This window comes from Manis javanica, chromosome 10, assembly GCF_040802235.1.
Source record: "Manis javanica isolate MJ-LG chromosome 10, MJ_LKY, whole genome shotgun sequence".
NCBI lineage: Eukaryota > Metazoa > Chordata > Mammalia > Pholidota > Manidae > Manis > Manis javanica.
Window position 1 is genome coordinate 99502386 of NC_133165.1, and position 14547 is coordinate 99516932.

Sequence of the window (14547 nt, forward strand, 5' to 3'; positions counted from 1 at the left end):
GAGTTTACTGTATACCAGGCTCTTTGCGTGCATGCATTACTAACAATTCCCAGTAATGAAGGAAAAAACTTTGAGATACTCTAAAATTAAGTGACATTAAGGACCAGAGAATGGAGGAGACGAGAAGTTAGTTACCGGCTGTAGGCATAGCCAACGAAAAACTCCACATTCCTAAATGGGGGCTGATACTTTGTTCCAACTTCAGGCAGCTCATGAGAAATTGCACCTTCCTGAATGAAGTATTTCAACAGTTATCTAGAAGACCCCACAACTACTCATCCCTCTTACATGTGAACAGTGGCTGATCATTATCCACCAACGAATCCATGAGGCCTCTCTACGGATTAACCACCCAACTCTACACTTTACCTGTTCACATAACCCCACCTTCCTTCTATGCAGCCAATTTGAATTTGAACAACGCACTTTCCTTGAAACTCCTTATAAACGTTCCCTGTTTCTTGAATCTGATGGACATGTTGCTTCTATTAACTGGCCTTGCTGCTGATGAAGCAAAAACTCCTGTCCCAGGATTCAGTCCTTTTTCTGGTTAGCATCTGTGATGGCTCAATAAACCCTTTATTTTATTTCAGAGGTAACTGTCCCTATAATCTTGAATTTGTCACTATGCTTACCCATGAGGAGCAATACTATTTTTATCCCCACTTTTAGATGACTAAACATGAGAAACTAACTTATTTGTCTAATATCACAAATATTATAACAATAAATCATTTATGTACTTCAAATTGCTTTCATATACATTATTTAATTCTTAAAACAACCCTAAAAAATGAAAAATTGCTAACTTTACCCAGCAAATAGTTTTTCAAAAGTAAATCTACTGGCAAAACTAATTACTGGCTAAAAAAAGAGTTATTAGCCAATCGTTTACTTTTCCAAATTAAATATTAAAGCAACAAAACATACTGAGTTACTTACATGCCTTACACATCCAACAAGAGTATCAATCAATATACACATTCTTCTCCACTGATTCTAAACCAGAATTTCTTCAGGCAAATTTTATCTGGAGTCATATCTTCTCACAAAATGTCAACTGAGGAACACAAAGTTCATGTTTAACCCATATTTGATGAATGATGCTGGATTGTATTGTACTTCCCATCAATCATGTCTGGCTTAATACTATTAAATTTCTTGACAAGCTACCATTCCTAATCATACAGGAATGACCTGCTACTTCTGCAAGGCTGGATAGTAGAGATAGAAGGTTGCATTCAGTACATACTTATTGAGGATTCACTACTCAAACACACACACAATGGCAAGCAGTACATTCCAGATTCCTGCCTTTGTGCAGTTTTCAATTCAGTTGGTGGGACAGAAGATCAAATAGCATGACTAAGAGAGAATACACTAGGGGTCTTAATCCAGAGCTTCTTTCAAATATGGACTTTTGAGCTTATATCTAAAATATGAGTAGTTGAAGTTAACTAGACAAGGATAATAGGAGGGCAGGGAAAGAGAATATTCCAAGCAAAGGAAACAAAACATATACAGGTTCTGAGGCAGGAAAGAGTATGGTATAAAATAGGTAGGAATGAAAAAAGATCAGCAACTGGAATTTTGCAAGAGAGCCAAGGAAATAGATGATAAATCTAGAAAGACAAAGAGTGTACTCAACCCTTTTATTCATTCATTCAATAAATTTTCATTGAACAGGCACTGGGTATCTGACCATGAACAGAATAAGAATGCCTTCATGGAGCTTAATGGGGAAAAAGGGGTACACAGAAAAAAATTTTTTAAAGTTAAATGTATAGTGCACCAGATTCTGACATCTATGGAAGAAAAAAAAGCAAAATACTAAGATAGAAGGTGCAAGGAGAAGGCCTTTTAATTTTTAAAAGGAAGGATAGGAAAAGCCGCACTGAAGAGATGAGATTTAGGCAAAGGTCTTTAAGAAGTGAAGGAGCTAGATATGAAATTACCTAAAGAATACTCTAGGTAGAGGAAAAGTGAGGGCAAAACTTGACCAAGAAGGCCAATGTGACTAGAAGAAATGAATAAGGACAAAAATAAAAGGAAATGAGATTAGAGAAATAATGGGCCAGATCATGTGGGGCCTTGGTAAGCCAATCTAAGGATCCTGGCTTTTACTCTGTATAAAAATGAGAATGACGGCGGAGCCAAGATGGCGGCGTGAGTAGAGCAGTGGAAATCTTTTCCCAAAAACACATAGAGCTATGAAAATATAACAAAGAAAAATCTTCCTAAAATAGAGACCACAGGACACAGGACAACATCCAGACCACATCCACACCTGCAAGAACCCAGCGCCTTGCAAAGGGGAGTGCTTTTTGGAAGTCTTAAAGGGGCAGGACAGGTCACTTAGACCAGAGGCAGGGAATCTGGGGATCTCTGGGCACTCTAACCCCCTGGGCAGCAGGGAGCACAGAGGCCCCTTACGGAGATAAATAGCCTCCCAGCCACTCCCCCTGCAACGGGGCTCCACCATTTTGGAGGAGCAGCCCCAGCCAGGCCACGCCTACAGCAACAGCGGAGAGAAACCCCATAGCAAACGGGCAGGAAGCAGAAGCCCTGTCTGCACACAGCTGCCCAGCATAAGCCACTAGAGGTCGCTATTCTCCCAGGTGAGGAAGGCCACAAACCAACAAGAAGGGAAGCTCTTCCAGCGGTCACTTGTACCAGCTCTGCACACTATCTCTATCACCATGAAAAGACAAAACTACAGGCAGACAAAGATCACAGAGACAACACCTGAGAAGGAGACAGACCTAACCAGTCCTCCTGAAAAAGAATTCAAAATAAAAATCATGAACATGCTGACAGAGATGCAGAGAAAAATGCAAGAGCAATGGGATGAGATGCAGAGAAAAATGCAAGAGCAGTGGGATGAAGTCTGGAGAGAGATCACAGATGTCAGGAAGGAGATCACAAAGTGAAACAATCCCTGGAAGGATTTATAAGCAGAATGGATAAGATGCAAGAGGCCTTTGAAGGAATAGAAACCAGAGAACAGGAACATATAAAAGCTGACATAGAGAGAGATAAAAGGATCTCCAGGAATGAAACAACACTAAGAGAACTATGTGACCTAGCCAAAAGGAATAATATTCGTATTATAGGGATACCAGAAGAAGAAGAAAGAGGAAAAGGGATAGAAAGTCTCTTTGAAGAAATAATTGTTGAAAACTTCCCCAAACTGGGGGAGGAAATAATCGAACAGACCATGGAATTACACAGAACCCCCAACAGAAAGGGTCCAAGGAGAACAACACCAAGACACATAGTAATTAAAATGGCAAGGATCAAGGACAATGAAAGAGTTTTAAAGGCAGCTAGAGAGAAAAAGGACACCTATAAAGGAAAACCCATCAGGCTAACATCAGACTTCTCAACAGAAACCCTACAGGCCAGAAGAGAATGGCATGATATATTTAATGCAATGAAACAGAAGGGCCTTGAACCAAGGATACTGTATCCAACACGACTGTCATTTAAATATGATGGCGGGATTAAACAATTCCCAGACAAGCAAAAGCTGAGGGAATTTGCTTCCCACAAACCACCTCTACAGGGCATCCTACAGGGACTGCTCTAGATGGAAGCACCCCTAAAAATAGCATAGAACAAAACACACAACATATGAAGAATGGAGGAGGAGGAATAAGAAGGGAGAGAAGAAAAGAATCTCCAGACAGTGTATATAACAGCTCAATAAGCGAGCTAAGTTAGGCAGTAAGATACTAAAGAAGCTAACCCTGAACCTTTGGTAACCACGAATCTAAAGCCTGCAATGGCAATAAGTACATATCTCTCAATAGTCACCCTAAATGTAAATGGACTTAATGTACCAATCAAAAGACATAGAGTAATAGAATGGATAAAAAAGCAAGATCCATCTATATGCTGCTTACAAGAAACTCACCTTAAACCCAAAGATAAGCATAGACTAAAAGTCAAGGGATGGAAAAACATATTTCAGGCAAACAACAGTGAGAAGAAAGCAGGGGTTGCAGTACTAATATCAGACAAAATAGACTTCAAAACAAAGAAAGTAACAAGAGATTAAGAAGGACACTACATAATGATAAAGGGCTCAGTCCAACAAGAGGATATAACCATTCTAAATATATATGCACCCAATACAGGAGCACCAGCATATGTGAAGCAAATACTAACAGAACTAAAGAGGGAAATAGACTGCAATGCATTCATTTTAGGAGACTTCAACACACCACTCACCCCAAAGGATAGATCCACCAGGCAGAAAATAAGTAAGGATACAGAGGCACTGAACAACACCCTAGAGCAGATGGACCTAACAGACATCTATAGAACTCTACATCCAAAAGCAACAGGATATACATTCTTCTCAAGTGCACATGGAACATTCTCCAGAATAGACCACATACTAGCTCACAAAAAGAGCCTCAGTAAACTCCAAAATACTGAAATTCTACCAACGAATTTTTCAGACCACAAAGGTATAAAAGTAGAAATAAATTCTACAAAGAAAACAAAAAGGCTCACAAACACATGGAGGCTTAACAACATGCTACTAAATAATCAATGGATCAATGAACAAATCAAAATAGAGATCAAGATATATATAGAAGCAAATGACAATAACAATACTAAGCCGCAACTTCTGTGGGACGCAGCGAAAGCAGTCTTAAGAGGAAAGTATATAGCAATCCAGGCACACTTGAAGAAGGAAGAACAATCCCAAATGAATAGTCTAACATCACAATTATCAAAACTGGAAAAAGAAGAACAAATGAGGCCTAAAGTCAGCAGAAGGAGGGACATAATAAAGATCAGAGAAGACATAAACAAAATTGAGAAGAAAAAAACAATAGCAAAAATCAACGAAACCAAGAGCTGGTTCTTTGAGAAAATAAACAAAATAGATAAGCCTCTAGCCAAACTTATAAAGAGAAAAAGAGAATCAACACAAATCAACAGAATCAGAAATGAGAATCGAAAAATCACGACATACTCCACAGAAATACAAAGAATTATTAAAGACTACTATGAAACCTATATGCCAACAAGCTGGAAAACCTAGAAGAAATGGACAACTTCCTAGAAAAATACAACCTCCCAAGACTGACCAAGGAAGAAACACAAAACTTAAACAAACCAATTACGAGCAAAGAAATTGAAACAGTAATCAAAAAACTACCCAAGAACAAAACCCCGGGGCCGGACGGATTTACCTCGGAATTTTAACAGACACACAGAGAAGACATAATACCCATTTCTCCTTAAAGTATTCCAAAAAATAGAAGAAGAGGGAATACTCCCAAACTCATTCTATGAAGTCAACATCACCCTAATACCAAAACCAGGCAAAGACCCCACCAAAAAAGAAAATTACAGACCAATATCCCTGATGAATGTAGATGCAAAAATACTCAATAAAATATTAGCAAACCAAATTCAACAGTATATCAAAAGGATCATACACCATGACAAAGTGGGATTCAACCCAGGGATGCAAGGATGGTACAACATTCGAAAATCCATCAACATCATCCACCACATCAACAAAAAGAAAGACAAAAACCACATGATCATCTCCATAGATGCTGAAAAAGCATTTGACAAAATTCAACATCCATTCATGATAAAAACTCTCAGCAAAATGGGAATAGAGGGCAAGTACCTCAACATAATAAAGGCCATATATGATAAACCCACAGCCAGCATTATACTGAACAGCGAGAAGCTGAAAGCATTTCCTCTGAGATCGGGAACCAGACAGGGATGCCCACTCTCTCCCCACTGTTACTCAACATAGTACTGGAGGTCCTAGCCACGGCAATTAGACAAAACAAAGAAATACAAGGAATCCAGATTGGTAAAGAAGAAGTTAAACTGTCACTATTTGCAGATGATACGATACTGTACAAAAAAAACCCTAAAGACTCCACTCCAAAACTACTAGAACTGATATCGGAATACAGCAAAGTTGCAGGATACAAAATTAACACACAGAAATCTGTAGCTTTCCTATACACTAACAACGAATCAATAGAAAGAGATATCAGGAAAACAATTCCATTCACCATTGCATCAAAAAGAATAAAATACATAGGAATAAACCTAACCAAAGAAGTGAAAGACTTATACTATGAAAACTACAAGTCACTCTTAAGAGAAATTAAAGGGGACACTAACAAATGGAAACTCATCCCATGCTCATGGCTAGGAAGAATTAATATCGTCAAAATGGCCATCCTGCCCAAAGCAATATACAGATTTGATGCAATCCCTCTCAAATTACCAGCAACATTCTTCAATCAATTGGAACAAATAATTCAAAAATTCATATGGAAACACCAAAGACACCGAATAGCCAAAGCAATCCTGAGAAAGAAGAATAAAGTAGGGGGGATCTCACTCCCCAACTTCAAGCTCTACTACAAAGCCATAATAATCAAGACAATTTGGTACTGGCACAAGAACAGAGCCACAGACCAGTGGAACAGATTAGAGACTCCAGACATTAACCCAAACACATATGGTCAATTAATATTTGATAAAGGAGCCATGGACATACAATGGCAAAATGACAGTCTCTTCAACAGATGGTGCTGGCAAAACTGGACAGCTACATGTAGGAGAATGAAACTGGACCATTGTCTAACCCCATACACAAAGGTAAACTCAAAATGGATCAAAGACCTAAATGTAAGTCATGAAACCATTAAACTCTTGGAAAAAAACATAGGCAAAAACCTCTTAGACATAAACATGAGTGACCTCTTCTTGAACATATCTCTCCAGGCAAGGAAAACAACAGCAAAAATGAGCAAGTGGGACTACATTAAGCTGAAAGCTTCTGTACAGCGAAGGACACCATCAATAGAACAAAAAGGAACCCTACAGTATGGGAGAATATATTCGAAAATGACACATCCGATAAAGGCTTGACGTCCAGAATATATAAAGAGCTCACACGCCTCAACAAACAAAAAACAAATAACCCAATTAAAAAATGGGCAGAGGAACTGAACAGACGGTTCTCTAAAAAAGAAATACAGATGGCCAACAGACAAATGAAAAGATGCTCCACATCGCTAATTATCAGAGAAATGCAAATTAAAACTACAATGAGGTATCACCTCACACCAGTAAGGATAGCTGCCATCCAAAAGACAAACAACAACAAATGTTGGCGAGGCTGTGGAGAAAGGGGAACCCTCCTACACTGCTGGTGGGAATGTAAATTAGTTCAACCATTGTGGAAAGCAGTACGAGGGTTCATCAAAATGCTCAAAACAGACCTACCATTTGACCCAGGAATTCCACTCCTAGGAATTTACCCTAAGAACGCAGCAATCAAGTTTGAGAAAGACAGATGCACCCCTATGTTTATCGCAGCACTATTTACAATAGCCAAGAATTGGAAGCAACCTAAATGTCCATCGGTAGATGAATGGATAAAGAAGATGTGGTACATATACACAATGGAATACTACTCAGCCATAAGAAGTGGAAAAATCCAACTATTTGCAGCAACATGGATGGAGCTGGAGAGTATTATGCTCAGTGAAATAAGCCAAGCGGAGAAAGAGAAATACCAAATGATTTCACTCATCTGAGGAGTATAGGAACAAAGGAAAAACTGAAGGAACAAAACAGTAGCGGAATTTCAGAACCCAAAAATGGACTAATAGGTACCAAAGGGAAAGGAACTGGGGAGGATGGGTGGGCAGGGAGGGATAAGTGGGGGGAGAAGAAGGGGGGATTAAGACTAGCATGCATGCGGGGAGGGAGAAAGGGGAGGGTGGGCTGCACAACACAGAGAGGACAAGTAGTGACTCTACAACATTTTGCTAAGCTGATGTACAGTAACCGTAATGCGGTTGTTAGGGGGGACCTGATATAGGGGAGAGCATAGTAAACATAGTATTCTTCATGTAAGTGTAGATTAAAAATTAAAAAAAAAAAAAGAAAGAAAGAAAGAAAGAAAGAAAAGGGGGATTACTCCTTGATAGGATAAAACTATTGGTAAATCAAAGATCAACACATGCTTTAAATATCCTTAATGTTGATCACTTAAAGGGTGTCAGATGATCAGCTATGGAGGTACTCTTATCTGATAATATTCCTTTCTCTTAATAAAAAAAAAAAAAAAGCAGTTACTGTGTGCTGACCTTCAATGAGTTCTGCACAGTGGTATAGGGGGCATGTCAAAGTGTGGCCAAAGGGTCTGTTTGTTTCTATGCAGAAGATAAAGGCCTAGCTTGGATACCCAGAAAATGAACTAAGATACGATATGAGGAGGAGCTTCCGGCATCAGCACTCTCTGGAGGACTTGTGCCGGGGGATGATCATCAGAAAGCCTCCACAGGGATCCGGACGATAATGCGGTTGTGGCTGCATCCAGCCCACCGTCTCCTGGACTTGCCATAGGAATGAGGAGGGAGATGTCTAGGCTGGCATGTGCATACAGTGAGACAACGAATTTGACCGGATCTGTACTGTTGGAACTCAACCAGGAGTTGGGAGGGGTGCAAGGTGTAGCACTCCAAAAATCTCACGACTATAGACTATCTACGGTTAAAAGAACATATGGGATGTGAACAGATCCCAGAAATGGGCTGCTTTAGTTTGTCTGATTGTTCAAGTACAGTTGGACAATATCCATCATATCATAGATAAATTTTCACAAATGCCTAGGGTGCCTAAATGGTTTTCTTGGCTTCACTGGAGATGGATGGTAATTATAGATTTGCTTTGTTTATGTCACCGTATTCCTATTATGTTAATATGTGTGTGCAAATTAGATAGTAGTTTAAAACCTATACATACTTAAGATACTCTACAAGAAGATATGTCAAAGAAATAATCAATACTGCCATGTTTCCTTCCATATGCTACATCTATAGCTTTTCTTCTTCCTTCCTAATTACAACCCTTAAATAGAATTTGTGCCTCATATCGAATTTACCGAGTATCATAATTCCTCCAGGTGGTAAAGATACCTTGAGACAAGTGCTGGGCATAGAAGCCACAGGGCATAAATCTGCAATGAAGTAAAAAGCTAACCTTTTCAAACAATATGGCTTTTCTCTCACTTACCAACTTTACATTTCCCTGTATGGCCCCGGAAGATGGTTGGTTAGCCAGAGACGGGTAAGATTCCTCAAGGGAGGAACAACCTAAGACAGGCACAGTCGCATGGGGGCCATCAGGTGAGAATTTGGGGATCAACAGAGGTGAGGCTCAGAACCTCATCCCCCCTGCTTTGAGAGAAATCTTCTGCATCCGTGGATGTCTTGCTGCCCTTGTCTAGCCTGGATTAATACTTAGTCTACAGGCACACACCTGATCATCTGATCATCTACATTTGCCCTCTTACAGCACTAAACTATGTTTTCTACCTTTGTCTTGCATCTACCTACCACTTCAGCATTTTATTAAAAATAAAAATAATAATAATAATAGAGGGAGAAATGTGGGATCAACATATAAATCAAGTACAAAAATCAAACGAATATTCATATTTGACCTGATTGTTTATAGGTCATAATGCGTGATCAAAACCGAAAGTTTCTGTGATGAATGGCCTTGTACTGTTCACCATGTAAGAATTTATTCACTATGTAAGAATTCGTTCACCATGTAAGAACTTGCTCGTTATGCTTCAGAAGATTGGAGACTGACGAGAATTAGGCTTGAGATGGATTAATGATTGTACATTGAGCATTGATCCCCCTATACTGAATTTTATTGTTGTTAACAACCATTTGATCAATAAATATGAGAGATGCCCTCTCAAAAAAAAAATGAGAATGACAAGAGATGGTTTTGACTAGAACAGGGGACTTTTTAAAAATTAAGGTATCACTGAGATACAATCTTACGAAGGTTTTACATGAGCAACATTGTGGTTATTACATTTACCCATATTATCAAGTTCCACCGACACCCCATATTGCAGTCACTGTACATCAGCTTAGTAAGGTGCTACAGAGCCACTACTCGTCTTCTCTGTGCTACACTGCCTTCCCCGTGACCCCCTACGCTATGTGTGCTCATCATAATGCCCCTTAATCCTCTTCTCCCTCCTTTCCCAGCCACCCTGCCAGGCCTCTTCCCTTTGGTAACCCCTAGTTCCTTCTTGTACTCTGAGTCAGCTGGTGCTTTACTCCTTCAGTTTTGCTTCATTGTTATATTCTACAAATGAGTGAAATCATTTGGTACTTGTCTTTCTCCACCTGGCTTATTTCACAGAGCATAATACCCTCTAGCTCTATCCATGTTGTTACAAATGGTAGGATTTGTTATGGCTGAATAATATTCCATTGTGTATACGTCCACCTCTTCTTCATCCATTCATCTGCTGATGGACACTTAGGTTGTTTCCATATCTTGGCTACTGTAAATAGTGCAGAGATAAACATAGGGGTGCATATGTCTTTTTGAATCTGGGATCTTGTTTTCTTTGGATAAATTCCTAGGAGTGGAATTCCTGGGTCAAATGGTATTTCTACTTTTAGTTTTTTGAGTAACTTCCATATTGCTATCCACAATGGTTGAACTAATTTACATTTCCATCAACAGTGTAGGTTCCCCTTTCTTTTCATCTTCACCAGCTCTTGTTGTTCCTTTTCTTTTGGATGCTGGCCATCCTAACTGGTGTGAGGTGATATCTCACTGTGGTTTTAATTTGCATTTCCCTGATAATTATCAATGTGGAGCATCTTTTCATGTGCCTGTGGCCATCTGCATTTCTTCTTTGGAGTAGTGTCTGTTCATATCCTCTGCCCATTTTTTAGTTGGGTTATTTGCTTTTTTGGGTGTTGAGGCATTTGAGTTCTTTATACATTTTGGATGTTAACCCCTTGTCAGATATGTCATTAATGAACATATTCTCTCATACTATAGGATGTCTTTTTGTTCTACTGATGGTGTCCTTTACTACACAGAGCTTTTTAGTTTGATGCAGTCCCATTTGTTCATTTTTGCTTCTGTTTCCCTTGCTGAGATGTGTTAAGGAAAAAATTGCTTATGTTTATATTCAAAAGAGTTTTGTCTATGCTTTCTTCTAAGAGTTTTATGGTTTCATGACTTACATTCAGGTCTTTGATGCCTTTTGAGTTTACTTTTGTGTATGGAATTGGACAATAATCAAGTTTCATTCTCTTACATATAGCTGTCCAGTTTTGCCAATACCATTTGTTGAAGAGGCTGTGGTTTCCCCATTTTATATCCATGGTTCCTTTATCATATATTAATTGGCCATATATGTATAGGTTTGTATCTGTACTCTCTATTCTGTTCCACTGATCTACGGGTCTGTTCTTGTGCCAGTACCAAACTGTTTTCATTACTGTGGCTTTGTAGTAGAGCTTGAAGTTGGGGAGCATAATCCCTACAGCTTTTTTCTTGTCAGGATTGCTTTGGCTATTTGGGCTCTTTTGTGGCTCTGTATGAATTTTAGAACATTTGTTTCAGTTCATTGAAGAACACTCTTAGTATTTTGATAGGGATGCATTGAATCTGTAGATTGCTTTAGGCAGGATGGTCGTTTTGACAATAATACTTCTTCCTACCCATGAGCATGGGATGTGTTTCCATTTACTGGTGTCTTCTTTCTGAGTGTCTTGTAGTTTTCAGGGTACAGGTCTTTCACCTCGTTGGTTAGGTTTATTCCTAGGTATTTTATTCTTTTTGATGCAATTGTGAATGGAATTTTTTCCTGATTTCTCTTTCTGCTAGTTCATCTTTAGTATGCAACAGATTTCTGCATATTAATTTTGTATTCTGCAACTTTGCTGAATTCAGTTATTAGTTCTAGTAGTTATGAGGTGGATTCTTTAGGGTTTTCTGTGTATAACATCATGTCATCTGCAAACAGTGAGTTTAACTTCTTCCTTACCAATTTGGATGCATTTCATTTCTTTGTGTTGTCTGATGATCATGGCTAGGACCTCCAGAACTATGTTGAATAAAAGTGGTGAGACTGTACATACTTGTCTTGTTCCTGATCTTAAAGGAAAAGCTTTCAGCTTTTCACTGGTAAGTATGGCCTTTATTATGTTGAAGTACTTGCCCTCTCTACCCATTTTGTTGAGTTTTTGTCATGAATGGATGCTCAATTTTGTCAAATGCTTTTTCAGCATCTATGGAGATGATCATGTGATTTTTGTCTTTCTTTTTTTGATGTGGTGTATGATGTTGAAGGATTTTTGAATATTGTATCATCCTTACATCCCTGGAATGAATCCTACTTGAGCATGATGGATGATCTTTTTGATGTATTTTTGAATTTGGTTTGCTAATATTTTGTTGAGGATTTTTGTATCTATGTTCACCAAGAATATTGGTCTGTGATTTTCTTTTTTTGTGGTGTCTCTGTCTGGTTTTGGTATTAGAGTGATGCTGGCCAGACAGAATGAGTTTTAAGTATTCCCTCCTCTTCCACTTTTTGGAAAACTTTAAGATGGATGGGTATTAGGTCTTCTCTAAATATTTGATAAAATTCAGCACTGAAGCCATCTGGTCCAGGCATTTTATTCGTAGGTAGTTTTTTGATCATCAATTCAATTTTGTTGCTTGTAATTGGTCTGTTCAGATTTTGTTTCTGGGTCAGTCTTGGAAGGTTGTATTTTTCTAGAAAGTTGTCCATTTCCTCTAGGTTATCCAATTTGTTAGCAAATAATTTTACATAGTAATCTCTAATAATTCTTTGTATTTATTTGGTGTCTGTAGTGAATTTTCCTTTCTCAATTCTGATTCTGTTTATGTGTGTACACTCTTTTTTTCTTGATAAGTCTGGCAAGGGGTTTATCTGTTTTGTTTATTTTCTCAAAGAACATGCTTCTGGTTTCACTGATCCTCTCTATTGTTTTATTCTTCTTATTCTTAACATTTTTTCTTATTTTTAATAATTTATTTAATTATTTTTAATTTAATAAATTAAAATAAAATTATTTTATTCTATTGTTTTATTTCTGCTCTGATCTTTATTAAGTCCCTCCTCCTATTGACTTTGGGCTTCATTTGTTCTTCTTTTTCTAGTTTCATTAATAGTGAGTTTAGACTGTTCATTTGGGATTGTTCTTCATTCTTGAAGTAAGCCTGTACTGCTATATACTTTCCTCTTAGAACTGCATGTGCTACGTCCCATAGATTTTGGGGTGTTGAGTTGTGTTTTCATTTGTCTCCATATATTGCTTGATCTCTGTTTTTATTTGGTCATTGATCCATTATTTAGGAGCATGTTGTTAAATAAGCATCCATGTGTTCGTGAGCTTTTTTGTTTTCTTTGCTTAATTTATTTCTAGTTTCATACTTTGTGGTCTGAGAAACTGGTAGGTACAATTTCAATCCTTCTCAATTTACTGAGGCTCTTTTTGTGGCCTACTATGTGATCTATTCTGGAAAATGTTCCATGTTCACTTGAGAAGAATGTGTATCCTACTGCTTTTGGATAGAGCGTTCTGTAGATGTCTGTTAGGTCCATCTGTTCTAATGTGTTGCTCTGTGCCTCTGGGGGACTTTCCTTTTTAAAGGATCACTTTACTGAGAATATTTGAAAAAAGCCCATGGATAGAAGCAGGGAGCCTAGACGGGAGGCTATTGCAGTAATACAGGTAAGAGATGCTGGCTTGTATCAAAATTGAAGAGCAGGAAGCAGTGCGATATATTCTTAAGGTAAAACCAAACAGGATATGACTATACAGACTGAAATAATGACTCTTGATTTTTTGGTCTGAGTAAATGGAAGGATAAAATTGCCATTTATTGGGGTAAAGAGAAAGAGGGAGAAATGTTTGGGATTAAGGAGCAGATTTCAGGTTTTAAATAGTTTAATTAAGAGATGCCTATTATATATCCAAGAGTAGCAATTAGATAGATATTCAAGTCTCATTCAGTAACAAAAGATATAAATTTGGTAATCACCAACGTTATAGATTATATTTATGGTTATAAAATGGAAAGAGAAAGTGAGATGGCTCAAGCACTGTGATTAGGGACCACTAAGTATCCAAGGAAATGTAAAAAGAAACCAATAAGGGAGATTAAGAAGGAAAGGCCAGTGAGAACAGAAACCAGGTTTTCTTTTTTTTAAGGGTGAGAGAAGATTCAGCAGGCTTGTATGTTGGTAACAATGATGCAGAAAAAAAGAAAACTACTGAAGGTATGGGAGTGATTAGATGATAGCAGATAGAGTACACAAGAGAAAGGGTTGGCTTTGAATAATTTTGACTTTGAAGCATGTTGATACTCAACGAATGAGAGAAAACAGTAATAATAAAGAAAGAATGAGAAGATGGAAAACACTAAAACTGAAAACAAACTGAAACAAATTGTACTTACAAAATACTGGTAACCATACTCAAGAGGATTACAGGAAGAAAGGAAAGACAGGCAGGGGAATAGATGTACAAAGTCTAACCTGAGTAACTCAAGAACACAAACAACTACATATCCTTTGTTTGGGCAGGACAGAATGTGTGTGTGCGCACCTGGGAGGAGAGGGGTTAGTGCAACATATTGATTGGGATGTACAAGAATTCATCTCCGTGATATTTA

At 38.1% G+C, this 14547-nt stretch overlaps 1 protein-coding gene across 5 annotated transcripts in view; it reads right to left on the minus strand.

Moving 5' to 3' along the window:
* The window catches only part of BLTP3B (bridge-like lipid transfer protein family member 3B), a 124837-nt gene that overhangs the window by 69994 nt on the left and 40296 nt on the right, over positions 1 to 14547 (minus strand). For 2 of the 5 annotated variants that reach the window (XM_037023003.2, XM_037023001.2), the window contains one exon: positions 943 to 1060. The exons of the other annotated variants lie outside the window; for them this stretch is intronic. The gene's annotated coding sequence lies outside the window, so the exon portion shown is untranslated. The remainder of the gene's footprint in view (positions 1 to 942; positions 1061 to 14547) is intronic. 5 annotated transcript variants of the gene reach the window in all.